Here is a 20,139-nt window from a genome sequence, read left to right on the forward strand (position 1 = left end):
CCAGAGAATTCCTAGAGGCCTGGCACTCCAACCACAACGCCATAAACAAACACATAGTTCTAGATACCATCTATCAACCCCTCAGAAAACGAACAGGAAATGACATCACCACAAACCCCAGGAACCCCATCCAGGACAAACATACAAATAGAAAGCAGGAGACAACAGCTTCGCTACACTTGGAGGTCGCCACTGATGATGTTACCTAGCCAGGCAATGAAACGTCTGGATATCAAACCTACAACTCAGCGAGCAAACCTACACTCTAAACCTCAACCTGAGCTACAAACCTTCACAAACCTTGCAAAAATAGCTGATCTTTCATGGTCTCAGTTCCAATTTATGCCCCTCATCTTGGACACCCTTGTTAGTCAAGAATGTATCTGCCTCTGCTTAAAGATATGCAATAGTCCAGCTTCGTAATGCTGTATGGGGATGAGAATTCCAGAAACTGAAGAACACCCGTAAGAAAATATTTCTCTGATCTCCAGCTTAAAAGCAAGACTCCTCATTTTTAAACAATATCCCTGTTCTGTCACACAAGCTGTAAAAAAAACTTTAAAAATTTACGTCGCTTGGTTCTTTCTATTATGTCTTATTTCCAAATATGCCACATTCTATTCTCCTCTGGTAAAAAGTAACTTAATTTTTCAAGTCTTTGTTTATATTTGTGTTTACTTAAGACTAATGAATCTGTGCCATACTCTCATTGCTTTCCCAGCAACTTTGCTGTAGCCTGGAGTCCAAAACAGTTTAATTACTGATTTGAAGCAAACTTCCTGTTTTAAGACATTCCACCCTCCCCTACCGTTCAACCCTCTCTTTCTATAAGACAAAGGTTAAAGGTCAGGTAGTGAAAGGGCAGGTAGTATATCCTCAAGCTTCTGTCAAAAGCAGTTTAAAGAAATGGTTATTTGTTAGATGTCAGCGATTCAGATAAACTTTTTCTGACCTTTACCTTGCTTTACTTTGCAGCTTCACTAGAATTGTTAATTTTAGTTTTCTTATAGACATACGTTCTGTCACCAGATGATTTGGGCTATACTGTGCCACAATTCAAGTCTCAGTCATTTGTAGCAATCCAACACTCTACTGCTACATCTTCAACTGCTCCTGTCAGTTTCCTGACACTGTTTGGAATATTGATACATGCAATAGGCACGGCTGTTGCTCATGATCTTAAGTGAACATTGCTGCTGTGAAGGGAAAAAAAAATCACCTCAGTAAATCACACATGGGAAAGAAGTTAAAGAAAATCAAAGGGCAAAACATTACCTGCTGTGTGTAGCAGTTGGTTACAGAAGCAATGGAAGAAGCCCAGGAATAGATCAACATCCCAGTCCCTCAGGCGAGGAATGATGTGTGGTAACGTAAGACCTAAAGACGGGAGAAAATTACAGATTGAGAAATTTTAAATAAAGATATATTGAGAAGTAATAAAAGCTATATTAAATTGCACTTTTAAATTAAAATGAAATGGGATTGAATTCACAAATTATATATCCTGCGCAGTAAATATACTGCATTAATTATATAGTAGCTTTCATCATTAAAAATACTCATGCGATAATTAAAGGAAACCTATTGGCTATTTTAAATGGATTAAGCTTTATGATTCTAGCAAGTTAAAATAAACTGGAGGAAACTATTATTAAAGAATTATCATTGGAACAATGTATTGTACTCCAGGCCGAGGTGGCTTGGAGCACTAATTAAATACTGGATTCCCAATATGCATTTTGCCATTCCTTATTCAGTAGTTATCGTAGATCAGCAAAGGAGGCAGCTTCATTTTTCTGATTAGCATGTAAAAAAATCCTGGTTTATTTTATGAGTAGAAAAGTAAAACTCTTTTAATGAATAATTACAAAAAAATCCCAAAGATTTCATGTATTCAATGGACACTTATTAAGACCCTCCCAATATCCTCACTCTAATAGTTTTGAATAAAGCCTCTTGGAAAAAAATAAATGACAAATATAAGTTGCAATTGCTCACAGCTATTTGAACAAATAAATCATGGATGTAATAGCTACTTTGAAAAAGGTATAAATATTTGCAGAAAATCTTTGGCAAAAAAACTGAAGTTAAATTTGATTTATAACAGAAACAAAGATCTTTATCTGTCCAACAAGTAATTCCATTTATGTACAGGGCAGTAAGAAACTGAGCCACAGAGACTGGTTGGTCCCAGATTCAATCTCCAGCCTGGGCTGAGGTTGTTAATTTCAAGCAAGGAGATGGAGCAATACAAAGGATGGGTGGTACACACCCAGTGTTCTGTGGGCTGGTTGCTGTCCTATGGTCTCTAATGGTCGGTTATGTGTGTGCAGACATCAGGTGAGTCTAAGATTGATGCAGATGTCATGCTTTCATGATCAAGTGGCCTACTGACACCAACTGTCAAGACTTATGTATGAAGGATGGCAAGGTACTGGAGGGTGACCACGGCACTGGAGCTCAATATCAATCAGCACCTTCAAGAGATGAGGGGAGAAACTTGAGGAAAGCCATTTGAATAAAGAAAACCCAAATCGTTGGGAAGTAGTTGATTTGTAACACTGTACACAAAATCATGTTTAAACAGATTAGCAACTTGTAAGCACTGCTATTTTAAACTCGACATGATGTAATTTTGTAAGTGAAAACATGGTAATGTTTAAAGGAAACATCACCAACCAAACTGAAAAGCCACATAAATCTTATTTTCTTGTTCACTGACAGCATCTCATTCAACCAACGGATAAATCTTGTTCTTTGGTGACATAATAATTACAGTGATAGAACTTCTGTAAGTCTTTCCTTCACTATGTTAACATTTAATAGAATTGACAGAAACAGATAAATAATTTTGACAACTAAATTAATATAGCTATGTTAAAATCTTCAAAGTATGATGTTGCTTTGTGGAAAAGCACTGTTAATTTGTTTCGGTGGAATAGTATCTTAATTACTTCCATTGCCATTATAATTCTTGGTTTATGCACTTCTGTATGAGCAATTGCATTAAGTTAATAATTAATGACAATGTTGCAAAACTATTACAATAAATCAATTTTTTTTATTTATGTACCCGTGTCATCTGTATGCAAAACATTATTTGAAATAATGAGCAACGTTATTGATTCTTCTTGCTTAACTGTCAAAACTCACATCATTAAAAATGCCAAAGGCTTATCATTTCATCCCTACAAAGAAATAAATATATATGGTACTTCCCTGTGTCAAGTGAAAGACAATCAGATAATTCCTAAAGTAGTTGACAGTTTAAATAGTTGTGTTATAAGTATGCTTGGAGGCTTGGGCATTCTGAGGAATTGATTTGATTTGCTTTTATTAATCAGTGTTGTCTTCCAATTGCTTGAAGACATTGGGGCAATTTTAACCTAATCCAGCTATCAGGAAATTGATGGGAATCAGATATAATATCAATTGGACGTCCCATCCATCTTTAATTTTCATTTTTTGAAGTGATGTATTGTGACTGAGTAAATCAGCATTCTGCCTCATCTCATGGGTTTCCTATTAGGCATGTTAGATTTGATTTAGCTCCATTACTTTTACTTTGAGGAAGGGACACTCGACCCAAAACATGAACTCTGATTTCTCTCTACAGAGGCTGCCAGACTTGCTAAGCTCGTCCAGCAATTTCTGTTCTTGTTTCTGATTTATAATAACCATTGTTCTTTCTGTTTCCATTAATTTTGTATTTGGGCTACTGTACTACTGATCAATAACAGATTTTACCCCATTCCTAAATTCCATGAAGAACCATAACTAAGGTGCAAGGGTGATATTATGAAATTAAATTTGTATGCAGCAGATTTCTGACTGCTTTATGCTGAATTGTTATGTGCTGACTGCCTTGCTCACTTGCACTACTTCCAAGATATATCCAGTAAAATGCATGTTTTTATAGCTTTGTCCCACATACAAAAGATATGCTCATGTGAGCTGTGGATTATCACAGATCATACATGGATATAGATTTATGTCCCAAATTTCTACTGCAGCAGGACATAATTTCACACAGCATTGACACAATTGAACAATTTTAGCCACAAAGAGACTTTCAATGTTTTTTTCTTTTGAAGCTATAGTACATCAATGTTTCTTGAGAATAAATTTGATTTGTTGGCCAAAGTTTTATCTGCTGATGGATGTGTTGGAACCGCCCATGGCTGAAGGTAACATAAAATGGCTGCCATGTGTTTTTTTAGCTTACAGAAAATGGCTGAAGAGAATTGATAGCTGAGGTAGTAGTTTACACAGTCAGAACCGTGGGCCTCCATACTCAAGGCAACCAGATAAGAAAATAAAGTGCCTCATAGAAATCTAATGAAGAAGCAAAACTGTAGAGGTATTTCTGATAATAGAAGTTTGAATGGAAGACTTTTAGCAAGCTAATTTAAAGTTTACTATTAAATATGGAACAGAAGGGGAAAGTTCAACCCACCTTAGTTAAGACCCTTTAGGCAATCATAATTACATTTATGTGTACACACATCCATATTTGTACAATAATATGGTAGCTTCAGTTTTAGTGTATCAGACATTGAGACTTTAATAAACTGTCTGTAGACAGTCAGCTCTAGGCATAGAGACAGTTTTACTAAGGAATACCCTTGAAAAACGTAAATAAGGAGCACCTGGTACCAAGCAGTTCAAAGTTTGTAAAAGAGAAGAGTCCAATCACATGATAATCACGATTCTTTAGGTAATGTCACTGCATATTATCATGTGGGTGTGTTGAAATTATAACAGCTACTGGCAAGCTAGCATCCAGGGATTTAACTGAATTCCTATGGATAGACAACCTTAGACAGTAGGAAGTAACTCCTATTCTGCTAGCAGGGAGGATTAAATACTGTCAGACTTGGAATGTGATTGAGTAAGATGCATTGTGAAAGCCCAAGGATAGATGATAAGGATCTAGAGTGTGGTGCTGGAAAAGCACAGCAGGTCAGGCAGCATCCGAGGAGCAGAAGAATCGATGTTTTGGGCAAAACGTTCCCAATGAAGGGTTTTTACCCAAAACGTCTATTCTCCTGCTCCTCGGATGCTTCCATCACTTGCTGTGCTTCTCCAGTGCCACATTCTCGACTCTGGTCTCCGGCATTTGTAGTCCTCACTTTCGGTGATAAGGATGTTTGGTAAGCATCATGAGAAAACCTAGGGATTGTCCATATAGCTGTTCATCATTGACCATGCAGACAAAGGATTGGATCTGTGTGTCAGAAGGGATGTGGCATGCATTACTCTCAATGTTGCATTTAATCATTGTAAAGCAAAACATATAAATATACTGTACCTGATTGCAAGAGTCGAAAGGTTTTGGAAGCTGCCTCCAGAGACTTCTCCCATGCTGCATTGTAAAGGAGCTCCAAGTAAAGATTGAATTGTACCAGACTCCTCTCTGAAATCTCTCCCCAACAGATGAGAGAATGATGCTGCATATGATGAACAGAAAGAAATCTTTTACAGTAATCTCAAGTTTGCAGTGACTTCCCAAATCCATGCTATATTTTGTGTATGCTTTTCACTGGTTGGGAAGACCTTGGATTGCAACTTAATATGCATCACTCCTGAGGTTAGGTCGCCACTATAAATAAGGCATGTAAGAAATTTATTTTCAGGTGAACTGCCCTAAAAGCAACAACCTTGATGGAGAATGTATGATCGTGGTGAAAGCCTGCTAAAGAATCAGAAATTTTCTGACAGGTTAAGTGCTGGATGTTTATGACCTCAGATGTCACTATTAGAAGTTGAATTGTAATGTAGTTATGGGTGATTCAATACAGGATTTTGTTTTGAAGTGGTGAGTTGACCATTACATTGCCCAGCATTGTTTAATTGCTGAGGTGCATAAGAAAACTTTTGCCATGGAAAAAGTGCCATAATTTAATTTTAGCTGTAGAAAAATGTGCTGGAAACTCTTTTTTCATTTTGGTCTGTGACTTAAATGTCAGAGATCTTTAACTTGAAAAGTCTTGCCCCGTTGTTGAAAATGTTGAAATATCTACCACCTGCTCCAACCCATTGGTTCACAAAGAATATACCTTGCAAAATGAAGGCAACGTCACCAATAACAGATGAAAAAAAGGCACCCATTCTTCAATGTCAGTGCATTCAATTGATCAGCTTTCCAAGGGTGTGTTTGGTTAACTTTCAAATTTGGGGAATCATTCAATTCGATGGGGAGCCAGAGGATACTTTTGATAGAATTAAAATGTTGTTAAAGGATTATCTGCCCTTTAAATGTTAAGTGAAACTTCACAACATATTGACCATTTAAGGGAGTTTAATGTTTTTGGATGGCTTTTCTGGATGGAAGTTTATTTTCCTTATGACATGGTTTAAATTAGAGTTTAATTGGATTGTGAGAGTATTTTAAAGGTCTATTTCAAAGAAATGGAGGATCCTGAGCTCTGTCACAGTGGATAGAGTGTGAATACCTATGGTGGAGATTGGAAAGGATATGGAGGCATAGGGGATTCATGGTGAGTATGAGAGGGCATGGGAAAGTAAGTCAGTAGATGAGTAACCGTCAGGAGAGGGAAAGAGAATAGTGCAGCGACCCCCTGTAGTCATCCCCCTTAACAATGAATATACCATTGTGGATACTTTTGTGGGGGGACCCACCAGGGGAACCTCAGCAGACAGGTTTCCAGCACTGAGCCTCGCCCTGGGGCTCAGCAGGGAAGGGGGGAGAATAGGACAGTGATAGTGATAGGAGATTCAATGGTGAGAGGAACAGACAGGAGATTCAGTGGTTGCAAATGGGACTCCTGGATGGTATGTTGTCTCCCAGGTACCAGAGTCAGGGAAGTCTTGGATTGAGTCTACAGGATTCTTAAGTGGGACGGAGAGCAGGCAGAAGTCGTGGTACACATTGGTACCAATGGCATAGGTAGGGAAAGGGATGAGGAATTGAAAAGAGAATATGGGGAGTTAGGTTGGAAGCTAAAAAGCAGGACGAGCAGTGTAGTATTCTCAGGATGGCTACCGATGCCACGGGCTAGTGAGGCAAGGATAAGAGGGCGAGTGCACATGAACACGTGGCTGTGGAGCTGGTGTAGGAGGGAGGGCTTCAGATATGTGGATCATTGGGATACCTTCTGGGGAAGGTGGGACCAGTACAAGAAAGATTTGTTGCACCCAGAACTGGAGGGGCACCAATACCCTGGGTGGGAGGTTTGCTGGAGCTCTTCAAGAGGGTTTAATCTAGTTTGGCAGGGATGTGGGAACGGAGCTATGGATCTGAGGATGGAGTACCTAATGAACAGGCAAATACAATGTGCAGAGAGTCTGTAAGAAAGGATAGACAGTTGAAAGGGCAAAATTGCAGTCAGTGTGATAGATTGAAATATGTCTATTTTAATGCAAAAAGTATCACTAATAAGGGTGATGAACCTAATAATTGGAACTATGATGTTGTGGCCATTACAGAGACTTGATATCACAGGGGTAGAAATGGTTGTTTGACGTTCCAGGGTTTAGATGTTTCAAAAGGAATAGTGGGGAGGCAAAAGAGGTGGAGGAGCGGCATTGCTAATTAGGGATAGTACCACAACTGTAGAAAGGGAGGTCATCAAGGAGGGTTTGTCTACTGAGTCAGTATGGGTGGAAATCAGAAACAGGAAAAGAGGAGTCACTTTATTGGGAGTTTTCTACAGGCCCCCCAATAGCAACAGAGACATGGAGGAGCAGATTAGAAGGCAGATTTTGGCAAGGTGCAGAAGTAACAGGGTTGTTGTCATGGGTGACTTTAACTTCCCTAATATTGATTGGAACCTCCTCAGTTCAAATGATTTGGATGGAGCAGTTTTTGTGAGGTGCGTCTAGGAAGGATTTCTGACTCAATATTGTAGATGGGCCGACTAGAGAGGAGGCCATTTTTGGATTTGGTGCTTGGCAACGAACCAGATCTTGTTAGATCTCTCAGTGGGAGAGCATTTCAGTGATAGTGATCACAATTCCCTGACCTTTACTTTCGTCATGGAGAGAGATAGGAGCAGATGGAATGGGCAAGTATTTAATTGAGAGCGCGGGAATTACAATGCTATTAGGCAGGAACTGGGGCACCCAAATTGGGAACAGATGTCCTCTAGCCAATTCATGATAGAAATGTGGAGGTTGTTTAGGAAGCACCTGCTGATAGTGCTGAATAGGTTTGTCCCACTGAGGCATGGAAGGGATGGTTGGGTGAAGGAACCTTGGTTGACAATTGATGTGGAACGTCTCGTCACGAGGAAGAAGAAAGCTTACTTAAGTTTGAGGAGGCAAGGATCAGGCAGGGCACTAGAGGATTACAAGGTAGCCAGGAAGAAACTGAGAATGGATTTAGGAGAGCTAGAAAAGGGCAGGCAAACATATTAGTGGGTAGGATTAAGGCATGTGAGGAACAAGAGGATGGCCAGTGTGAGGGTAGTAGAAAGTGAGGTCTGCAGATGCTGGAGATCAGAGCTGAAAATGTGTTGCTGGAAAAGCGCAGCAGGTCAGGCAGCATCCAGGGAACAGGAGAATCGACGTTTCGGGCATAAGCCCTTCTTCAGCAGGGCTTATGCCCGAAACGTCGATTCTCCTGTTCCCTGGATGCTGCCTGACCTGCTGCGCTTTTCCAGCAACACATTATCAGTGTGAGGGTAGGGCCAATCATGGATAGTGGAGGGAACTTGTGCCTGGACTTGGAGGAGGTAGGGGAGGTCCTTAATGAATCCTTTGCTTCAATATTCATTACTGAGAGAAACCTTGACGTTTGTGAGCACAGCGTGAAACAAGCTCAAGTGCTCGAACAGGTTGATGTTAAGAAGGAGGATGTGCTGAAAAGTTTGAAAAAACGTAAGGATAGCTAAGTCCCCTGGGCCAGACGGGATATAACCAAAGTTATTACAGGAAGGGAGAGAAGAGATTGCTGCACATTTGGCGATGATTTTTGCATCCTCACTGTCCACTGGAGTAGTGCCAGATGATTAGAGAGTGGCAAATGTAATTCCCTTTGTTCAAGAAGGGGAATAGGAAAAATCCTGAGAATTACAGACCAGTCAGTCTTATGTCTGTGATGGGCAAATTATTGTAGAGGATTCTGGGAGACAGGAACTTGGAAAACCATAGTATGATTAGGGATAGCCAAAATGGCTTTTGAGGGACAAGTCATGCCTCACAAGCCTTATTGAATTCATTGAGAATGTGACAAAGCACATTGATGAAGGTAGAGCAGTGGACGTGGTGTACATGGATTTTAGCAAGGCATTTGATAAGGTTCCCCATGGTAGGCTCATTCAAAAAGTAAGGAGGCATGGGGGAATGCAGAGAAAGTTGGCTGTCTGGATACAGAAATGGCTAGCCCATAGAAGACCAAGGGTTGTAATAGATGGAAAATATTCAGCCTGGAGCTCTGTAACCAGTGATGTTCCACAAGGATCGGTTCTAGGACCTCTGCTCTTTGTGATTTTTATAAATGACTTGGATGAGGAAGTGGAAGGGTGGGTTAGTAAGTTTGCTGATCACACAAAGGTTGGTGGAGTTGTGGATTGTTTGGACGGCTCTTGTAGGTTGCAACAAGACATTGATAGGATGCAGAACTGGGCTGAGAAGTGCCAGATGGAGTTCAATCTGGTCAAAAATATGAAGTGATTCATTTTGGAAGGTCAAATTTGAATACAGAATATAGGGCTAAAGGCAGGATTCTTGGCAACGTGCAGGAACAGTGGGATCTTAGGGTCCATGTCCACAGATCCTTCAAAGTTGCTACCCAAGTTGAAAGGGTTGTTAAGAAGGCGTGTTAAGATGGTGTGTTGGCTTTCATTCATAAGGGGATTGAGTTTAAGAGCCACATGGTTATGTTGCAGCTCCATAGAGCCCTGGTTAGACACACTTGGAATATTGTGTTCAGTTCTGGTTGTCTCATTATAGGAAGGTTGTGGAAACTTTCGATAGGGTGCAGAGGAGATTTAACAAGATGTTGCCTGGACTTGAGCGCATGTCTCTTATCAAGAAAGGTTGAGGGAGCTAGGACTTTTCTCATTGGAGTGAAGAAGAATGAATGGTGGCTTGATAGAGGTGTACAAGATGATGAGAGGCATTGTAAGAATGAATAGTCAGAGACATTTTCCCAGGGAAGTAATGGCTATCACAAGGGAGCATAATTTTAAGGTTATTGGAGGAAGGTTTAGGGGAGATGTCAGAGGTAGGTTCTTTACGTGGAGAGTGGTGGGTGCATTGAATGCACTGTCAGAAGTGGTAGCAGAGTCAGATGCATTAGGGACATTTAAGCGATTCTTTGATGGGCACATGGAAGATAGTAAAATGAAGGGTATGTAGGTTAGTTTGATCTTAGAGTAGGATAAAAGGTCAGCACAACATTGAGGGCCACAGGGCCTGTATGTGCTGTACTATTCTATGTTTTATGTTCTATGTTCTAGCCCCTTGCCCTGAGACTGTGTCCGATGTTCCATTTTCCCTAATTAGGAGAATCAGCCCCTCAGCATATAACATATCAAGCCCCTTCAGCATCTTGTATGATTCAGTGAGATCACTCTTATTTTTCTAAACTCCAAAGAGAATAGGCCCAACATACTCAGCCTCTTTTACAGCATCTTTTCCTGATGAAGGGCTTTTGTGCAAAACATTGATTTTCCTGCTCCTCGGATGCTGCCTGACCTGCTGTGCTTTCCCAGCACCACACTTTTGACTCTAGTCTCCAGCATCTGCAGTCCTCACTTTCGCCTCATTTACATCAGCTTTCCTATCCCAGGAACCAGACTAGTGAATCATTGTTGTATTTTCTCCAATACAAATATATGTTTCATTAGGTAAGGAGATCAAAACTGTATACAGATCTCTAAGTGTGGCCTCACCAAAACCCTGTGTTGTAGCAAAATTTATTTTGAAGTCCAATCTTTGCAATAAAAACCAATATGCAGTTTGTCTTCCCAGATGTTTGTTATCCCCACATGCTAACTTTACATTCCTTGTCTGAGCATACGCAAGACTCTGAGCGTCAACTTTAAAAATGGTTCCCTAATCTTGCGACCAAAATGATTAACAAAATACTTCCCCTTAAGCTTCTTAGGCCACCTTGTGGACCATTCAATATCTAAATTTCTTTGCACTCTCTTTGAGTCATCTTCACAGTTTATATTCTGAATTTTAACTGAATCACTAACCTTACATATATTACAGTCTTCTCAGTTTTTAATATCTAAATAGTGGACGCCACAGGATGGGTCCTTATACCAATCTACATGTTATAGCCTGCCAACTTGAAAATATCCTATTCTTCCCTAATCTCTGCTTCATGTCTGTTAACTATTCTCCTGTCCATGTTAAAATCAAATGTACAACTCCAAGAGCCCTTACCTTACATATTAATTGTTTGTGCGGCACTTTTATCAAATGCTTTCTCAAAATGGATTGACTATCCATAATGCAATGTGGCCACCACACATGCAAGCATCGCCGCTGATATCACTTGGCAATGACAGAACAGTCGACAAGAAACATCTACACACAGTGACATTATTATGCTTCAATAGGGACTTAATGCCTGGGATTCCCATCTGGGTTCCAGTGGGAGCAGGGCCAAAGACCAGGAGCAGGAGTGGGACTGACGTTTGTACCAGGAACAGAGCCAGCATTTGGTGTTGAGGCGTGCTCTGGGAGGGTTGGATGGAGGGTAGGGATTGGGAAATCTCTACACTGGAAGTGGTGGGATATGGTGGGGGATGGGAAAGTGAAGCCTGCACCAACCAGAGGTCAATTTACAAATAGAATAAACTATTTTTATTTTGTTATTCAGAGGACATTTGCAATCATAAACTTTTTTTAAACTGAACTATTCCTAATTTTAAATTTAGTAAGCCATGGGATGGATCTTTCTTATATAATTGTTCTTAGAATGTATTTTTGCTGAACATTTTGAATTGCTTCTTCAACCATTCCCAACTTTATTTATTACCATACCATTTAGCCTATTTAGACAATTAACCTTAGTCCGTTTTTCCTTCCTACATAGTTGACTTTGATTAAGAATTTTGTATGGGACTGGAACACATTGATTGTGTTTGCTGATTCACAGTGGATCTGTTCCCGAGATTATTAATTAACTCCACAGCATTGCGTGACACTATATCCAAAATAGCTGCATCACTAATTATTTTCACGATGTATTGTTCCAGGAAGCAGTCAAACAAAATTCCACAGACATTTCTAATCATTACTGCCGTAATGTCTTTTTGAAATCAGCATGATTCTGTTTCTCAATTATTCAGTGAAAACAACTAGGGCTTACCACAGTGCTACTCGCACTAGTCTGAATGATGCACATCATAACAGAAGTGGAGAAGACTGTAGGGCCACTCACAATGGTATCCATTGTGCCTGGATAGATTAGGGAGTCCTGTGATGCACTTTAATGAGGAAACCAAATTAATCGCAGCCTGTAGCACTCCTAACGTGGTCATCTCTGAAGCCTGGAGGAACAGAAGATCATATTCTGCAGCCTCCAGTGCCAGTTCAGATAAATCATTGCTTTGGAGTTGCAAGAGCACAGAGTAGCACAGGGTAGCACAGAGCCAAGGTGTTCATTAACTAGTTGCCTCCACCAACAGAACACAGTCTGATCACCATCTCTATCACTCTCAAGCAATTATCAACTCTCAGAAGACATTGTGCATCCAAGCATATGACAACAGGGCAGACCTCTTAAGCTACCATACTCTTGATGAAAAGGACGCAACCTTCATGCACCAAATAAACAAGTAGAGCTATTTGCATCGTCATGATGCCAAACAGTAACAGATCTGAGAATTAATGGTAGAATTTTGTGTAATACGATAAAAGAACAAAGGACATGAATTTTTTTTTAAAATGTTGTTTCAAAGAATAATGCCATGACAATCAAGATATAAATGAAGGGAAATTTCACGTAGAATATTTAAATAGTGAGATGTAGAATCTTCTTTATTAAATTGCATTCATGACTAACGATGGAAAAAAATGAACAGTTGTTGTGCATGCATTCTTCGTGAGACATAATAGAACTCTATTAACACAGTCAAAATCTTAAATGGAGGGAGTCAAAGATGGGGATAAAATAGAGTACAATTATGGAGTTAGAGTGGACTTAAGCATCTCTATCACCATGTCGAGACTGGTGTTAGCTGGAATTCCATGGTCCTTTAGAGCAGCTGCACAATGTTAAGTCAGAGTACTATTCTACAGCAGAGTTGATGTTAACCACTGTTGTGATGCAAAATTTTCCTGACTGTTACTTTATGTTTTAAAATGCTTCTAGACCAGTTTCATCCTGAATTTTACATTTTGGCCAATGTTGATAAGATATGCCAGTGTTTGAGGGCTCACCAAGGAAGCATATAAATTACACTGCCCATTCTACATAGAAGATAGAATATTACAGTGCAGCACAGGCCCTTTGGCCCTCGATGTTGTGCTAACCTGTGGAACTAATCTGAAGCCTATCTAACCTACATTATTGCATTTTCATCCATATGTTTATCCAATGACCATTTAAACGTCCTCAAAGTTGGTGAGTCTACAACTGTTGCAGGCAGGGCATTCCATGTCCCTACTACTCTGTGAGTAAAGAAACTACCTCTGACATCTGTCCGATATCTATCACTCCTCAATTTAAAGCTATGTCCCCTCATGCTAGCCATCACCATCCGAGGAAAAAGGCTCTTACAGTCCACCCTATGTAACCCTCTAGATTTCTTACATGTCTCAATTAAGTTGCCTCTCAACCTTCTTCTCTCTAACAAAAACAGCTTCAAGTCCCTCAGCCTTTCTTCATAAGGCCTTCCCTCCATACCAGGCAACATCCTAGTAAGTCTCCTCTGAACTCTTTCCAAAGCTTCCACATCCTTCCTCTAATGTGGTGACCAGAACTGTACGCAATACTCCACGTGTGGCTGCTCCAGAGTTTTGTACATGACCTCGTAGCTTTATAACTTAATCCCTCTGCCAGTAAAAGCTAAAACACCGTATGCCTTCATAACAACCCTATCAATCTGGGTGGCAACTTTCGGAGATCTCTTTACATGGACACCAAGATCTCTCTGCTCATCTACACTGCCAAGAATTTTACCATTAGCCCAGTACTCTTTATTTCTGTTGCTCCTTCCAAAGTGAATCACCTCACACTTTTCCAGATTAAACTTCATTTGCCAACTCTCAATCCAGCTCTGCAGCTTATCTATGTCCCTCTGTAACCTACAAGTTCCTTTGGCACTATCCACAACTCCGCGCCCTTAGTGTCATCCACAAATTTACTAACCCTTCCTTCTAGGCCCTCATTCAGGTCATTTATAAAAATGACAAACAGCAGTGGATCCAAAACAGATCCTTGTGGTATGCCACTCGTAACTGAACTCCAGAATGAACATTTCCCATCAACCACCACTATCTGTCTTCTTTCAGCGAGCCAATTTCTGATCCAAACCACTAAATCACTCTCAGTCCCATGACTCTGTATTTTGTGCAGTAATCTACCTTGGGGAACCTTATCAAACACTCTACTGAAATCCATATACATCACATCAACCACTTTCTCTTATCTACCTGTTTGGTCACCTGCTCAAAGAACTCAATAAGGTTTGTGAAGCATGTCCTACCCTTCACAAAACTGTGTTGACCATGCCTAATCAACTTATTCCTTTCCAGATGATTATAAATCCTATCTCTTATAACCTTTTCCAACACTTTACCCACAACCAAAGTAAGGCTCATTGGTCTATAGTTACCAGGGTCATCTCTACTCCCCTTCTTGAACAAGGGAACAACACTTGCTACCATCCAGTCTTCTGGCACTATTCCTGTAGTCAATGATGACATAAAGATCAAAGCCAAAGATTCTGCAATCTCCTCTCTGGCTTCCCAGAGACTCCTAGGTTAAATCCCATCAAGCACAGGGGACTTACTATTTTCACACTTTCCAGAATTGCTAACACCTCCTCCTTGTGAACTTCAAACCCATCTAGTCGAGTAGCCTGTATCTCAGTATTCTCCTCGACAACACAGTCTTTATTCAGTGTGCATACTGACAAAAAACATTCATTTAGCGCTTCTCCTAGCTCACGCACAACTTCCCACTACTGTTGTTGATTGGCCCTAATCCTACTCCAATCATTTTTTTTTCTTAATATACCTATAGAAAGCTTTAGGGTTTTCCTTGATCCTATCTGCCAACAACTTCTCATGACCCCTCCTGGCTCTTCTTAGTTCTCTCTTTAGGTCGTTCCTGGCTAGCTTGTAGCTCTCAAGCACCTAACTGAGCCTTCACTTCTCATCTTAACATAAGTCTTCTTTCTTTTGACAAAAGATTCAACTTCTTTAATAAACCACAGCTCCCTCACTTGACCACTTCCTCCCTGCCGGACAGGTATATACTTATCAAGGACCCACAAGGTTCCTTGAATAAGCTCCATATTTCAGTTGTGCCCATCCCCTGCAGTTTCTTTCCTCATCCTACGCATTGTAAATCTTCCCCCAGCTATAACTCTTGTCATGCGGTATATACCTATCCCTTTCCATTGATAAAATTGTGGTCACTATCACCAAAGTGCTCACCTACCTCTAAATCTAACACCTGTCTGGGTTCATTACCCAGTATCGAATCGAATGTGGCCTCACCTCTTGTTGGCTTCTCTACATACTGTGTCAGACAACCCTTCTGCTCACATTGGACAAAACTGACCAATCTAAAGTACTCAAACTATAGTATTTCCAATATTTGGAAAGTTAAAGCCCCATAATAACTACGCTGTTACTCTCGCTCCTATTCAGAATCATCCTTGCTATCCTCTACATCTCTGGAACTATTCAGAGGCCTATAGAAAATTCCCAACAGGGTGACCTCAGTAGACGAGTCCTCCAACCTTCTTTCTGCCTGCATAATACTGTCCTTGACTAACAATGCCACCTCCCCCCCCCCCCCCCTCCCGCTTTTACCATCTTCCCTGTTCTTATTGGGATATAGGAACAAATGTTTCCACAGCAGGTGTCAATCAACTTTCCCAATGGACAAATGAAGAAACAACACCTCATCACAGGTCCAAAACCAAAGGTCCTTTTCTTGACGATAATGGAAGCTCTGAACTGAATCTGCACAGGATTTGGATAATGAGGCTGTGTTCTTTTATGAAAGCTAAAATGACCTAAACATGCCAATTGTTTCCCTAAGTTCCAAAATTATCCACAGTTCCATAGAAATATTGTAAGTAAGAGAGACTAGAAAATCAATTGTTTTGTGATACATTCTGCATAAGTGCAACCCAGAAAAATCTAGACCCATCCAAGATAACTACTGGCATCCCTACTACACAATGTGTAATGTCTAACAGGATAGAGGCAAACTGTGTGGTTAAATATTTAAGGTCTGAAGAATTGAGACAAATGATTTCTTATGATTAAAAAGACATAGTCCATTTGTAACTTGCTTCATTTAATAATATTCTAGCTAACATGACTAATTCTGCTTGGTCATAACATTATCAGTGTTCTGATTGTAAAGTTTGGTGCACCTAATCTGAACTCAGATTAAAGTGTCATAGCTGGCTGATGATAATTTGAAAAGTTACTCAAAGAAGGTCAGACAGAATAGAAATCTATTCTCTGCAGCTAATCTCCCAATCACTCTCACTAATCCAACCTTTACCTTCTCCTTTGATGAGAAAGTGAGGTCTGCAGATGCTGGAGATCAGAGCTGAAAATGTGTTGCTGGAAAAGCGCAGCAGGTCAGGCAGCATCCAGGGAACAGGAGAATCGACGTTTCGGGCATAAGCCCTTCTTCCTGAAGAAGGGCTTATGCCCGAAAAGTCGATTCTCCTGTTCCCTGGATGCTGCCTGACCTCCTGCGCTCTTCTCCTTTGATGCCTATCACTTCCCCCTCTTATTCACTCATTCATCCACTCACCAATTCTCTAATACTCATTCATTCACTCACTCATGCAGAATGGGTTGTTAAACTTACCATCTGGCAGCTAGTAGCAAGTTTTGTCTTCCTTACAACGCCACTTGACTGCGATGGACTGCCTCATGAGCACTGTGTTCCCCATTTCTGATAAAGCCAGAGTCAGAAGGTGCAGAAGGCTATGCAGAGCAGTGTCAGGTTGAGTCAATGTTCAAATGGAATGTCTGCAATGTTTGCTGTTCCTGGGAGGATCTGAAACATGAGAGGTTGTGCTATTTTTACGATAGGCCTTTTTTTTGAAAAGGTTGATGTGGTTCTATTCTGAAATGTAAACTGTTAGAACAACGTATACTTTACAATAGAGCTCCCAAACTCTTGTTGCAGATATGTTGAAGTGTGAAATAAATGTAGATGTGATAATGGGTTGTATGACAGTTACAGACATTAGTAGAAGACAGTTTTAACATAGGACCATGCTTGGAAATCTGCAAAATATTCTCTGAGTGGCTGAAAGAATTTCATTGGAACGTTCCTTTATCATTAATGCAGCACAACAAAGCCTTAACAGTCAGGCCCATATCAGTTATCAGAGGGTCAGACATGATTTGATAAATTCTCAGGAAAGTTTCATCAGAAGAAACTTGAAATGAGACTTGTTCAAAATAAGATAAATAACTTCAGTTATGACATAAAGGAAATTTGGAGGCAAGTAAACATCCATCTAGGTTAACTCTTTTGATGTCTCACTAGGTTAGTGGAGAAAATCAACCTAGATCCTGGTGATACTGAGACTGGGAAAGATATACATGTAAATGTTACGGTTGTGAACAGGGATAAAACCGACATACAGCCACAAAAGTGTCAAACTTCCTTTGTCTGAGCAACTAGATCAGTGTAGAATAGAATATCAATACAATGGAGATGGTGTCACTAACATGGCATATAGGCACTCAGGTTCTGAATGATGTTGAGAATACAAGGTTTGGAAACAAAAGGAAGGTTCACTTATGTACCTGCTGCAATGGAAGACAGAAAAGGTAGATCAAAGAAATAGGTTTAAAGAATTACGTTTTAAGATAGAAAAGGTCATGGAAAAGCTAAGAGATTTAGAGAGTTGAGTTCTTAGGAGTTGACTGCAAGGCATTCATTGATGAAATGAGCTGGTAAGGACTGCAAAAAGGGTTAGCGGCAGAGAAATAGAGTTTGTGTGTGGGTGTTGAGGGTGGGGGAAAGTTTCTTTGGGCTGGTAATGGTTAGTTAGGATGAGGACTTGGAGGGACTTAACAAAAGTATGGCAATTTTAAATGTAAGATTTATTGGAAGGATGTGGTAAACTGGAAGAGGTGCAGAGGAGACTCATCCACTGAGGGGCATGGATTGGGTAAATAGACAAGGTCTTTTCCCTGGGGTGTGGGAGTCCAGAACTAGAGACCATAGGTTTAGGGTGAGAGAGGAAAGATTTAAAAGGGACCTAAGGGGCAATATTTTTCACACAGAGGGTGGTGCATGTAGGGAATGAGCTGCCAGAGGAAATGGTGGAAGTTGGTGCAATTATCGCATTTAAAAGGCATCTGGATAGGTATGTGAATAGGAAGAGTTTAGAGAGATATGGACCAAGTGCTATCAGATGGGACTAAATTAGTTTAGGATATCTGGTCAGCATGGACAAGTTGGACCGAAGGGCCTGTTTCTGTGCTGTACATCTCTCTGACTCTATGACTATGACTGTAAGCTTGAGTTGTTTTCTTTAGAGCAGAGGATGTTGCTGGGGGACCTGGTAGAAGTGTATACGGTTATAAGGGGCATGTACAGAGTAGATACAAAGCAGATGTTCCCCTTATGACATGATGCATAATTTTAAGGTGAAAGACAAGAAATTTAGAGGGGACTTGAGGACAGAATCTTTAACTTAGAAGGTGGTGGGGGTCTGGAATGCACTACCCAGAAAGGTAGTTGAGACAGGTAAACTCACAACCTTTAAAAAGTACTTGGATAAGCACTTGGAGTGTCATAACATTCACAGCTATGAGCATTGTGCTGAAAAGTGGGACAAGTGTAGATTTATTGTGCTTTTCATGGTACAGATTTGATGGACCAAAGGGCTTCTTCTGTGCTGTATGATTCTATGTTTCTAAGATAGTAGGAGACTGAAATAAAAGAATATCACAAGAACTTGGTGCAACATAGCATATAGGTAACAGAGCATTGAACAAGCTATACATTTCTAGAGGTTGCAATGTGGGGGATTATTCAGCATGTATAATTAAGTTGAGTGGGGACAAGCCTGAACTAGGGCTTCAGTGGAACACAGACTGACAATAGGATGGAGGTGGGAGATTGGACAGAAGTGTTGTGGGGACAATTAAGAGTGGTAGATTATCTTGGGTCAACCTGCTGGTTATACACCATATGTTTCATGTTGAAACAATAACCCCAGTGGAAGATGGAGTTGGTGGAGTGGGCTAAGTGTTATTACTTTGGTGCCTTCAATATGTTGCTGCAGCAAGTTGTGACTCATCTAACACTGGATGTTAAGCATACAATCTGACAAAGAGACTGTAGAAGGATAGTCAGAAATAGTGGAAAGCTATAACTGGGTATCATTAGCACCATGTATAAATGATGAAGAAAACGTATTAGAGATTTTAGAAAGATTACTGAGTGCAATGTTAAGGCTATTAACAGCGCACTGGTTTGTGAAAGATTTTAATTAGCTTCATTTCAATGTCAAAATGTTGAATAGGCAGCACTGAGCACATCAATCAGTTGAGTCCCTTCATCACACATTGAGAATTGGTCTGCATAATGTTAATGATCCACCTGAACCAGTGGAGTCATAAGCAACATGTAAACAGTCGCCCAGGAAGATCGCCTCTCAACCAAGCACCACATGCATCAATTCACATCAGCTGAGCGTTAAAGTGAGATACCACAGAAGAACAGGCCAGGACATTCAAGGGCACAGCTGTTGGGTCTTTAACAACAGAAGAATAGTCACCACATGCCAGATGATTCTCAGGATCATACACAGAAGGCTATCATATGCTTCCACAGTGGCTGCTTTCCATGGAAGCACTTCCTGAGATGGGCCATCCAATAAACTATTGCATCATGAAGAGTTACATTACAGCGGCACATTACATCACACACAATATATAAACACTTTCCTGACCCTTTGTTGCTTGGTATGAAAATTAGATTAGATTACA

At 40.4% G+C, this 20,139-nt stretch overlaps 1 long non-coding RNA gene across 1 annotated transcript in view; it reads right to left on the minus strand.

Moving 5' to 3' along the window:
• Positions 1-1,281: 1,281 nt before the first annotated feature.
• LOC122559073 overlaps positions 1,282-20,139 on the minus strand; it is a 41,544-nt gene continuing 22,686 nt past the window's right edge. The window contains exons 2-4 of the long non-coding RNA XR_006314335.1: positions 16,991-17,182; positions 5,312-5,450; positions 1,282-1,377 (exon numbers count right to left, since the gene is read on the minus strand). This is a non-coding gene — a long non-coding RNA (uncharacterized LOC122559073). The remainder of the gene's footprint in view (positions 1,378-5,311; positions 5,451-16,990; positions 17,183-20,139) is intronic.

The sequence above is a fragment of the Chiloscyllium plagiosum genome, chromosome 18, assembly GCF_004010195.1.
Source record: "Chiloscyllium plagiosum isolate BGI_BamShark_2017 chromosome 18, ASM401019v2, whole genome shotgun sequence".
Taxonomy (NCBI): domain Eukaryota; kingdom Metazoa; phylum Chordata; class Chondrichthyes; order Orectolobiformes; family Hemiscylliidae; genus Chiloscyllium; species Chiloscyllium plagiosum.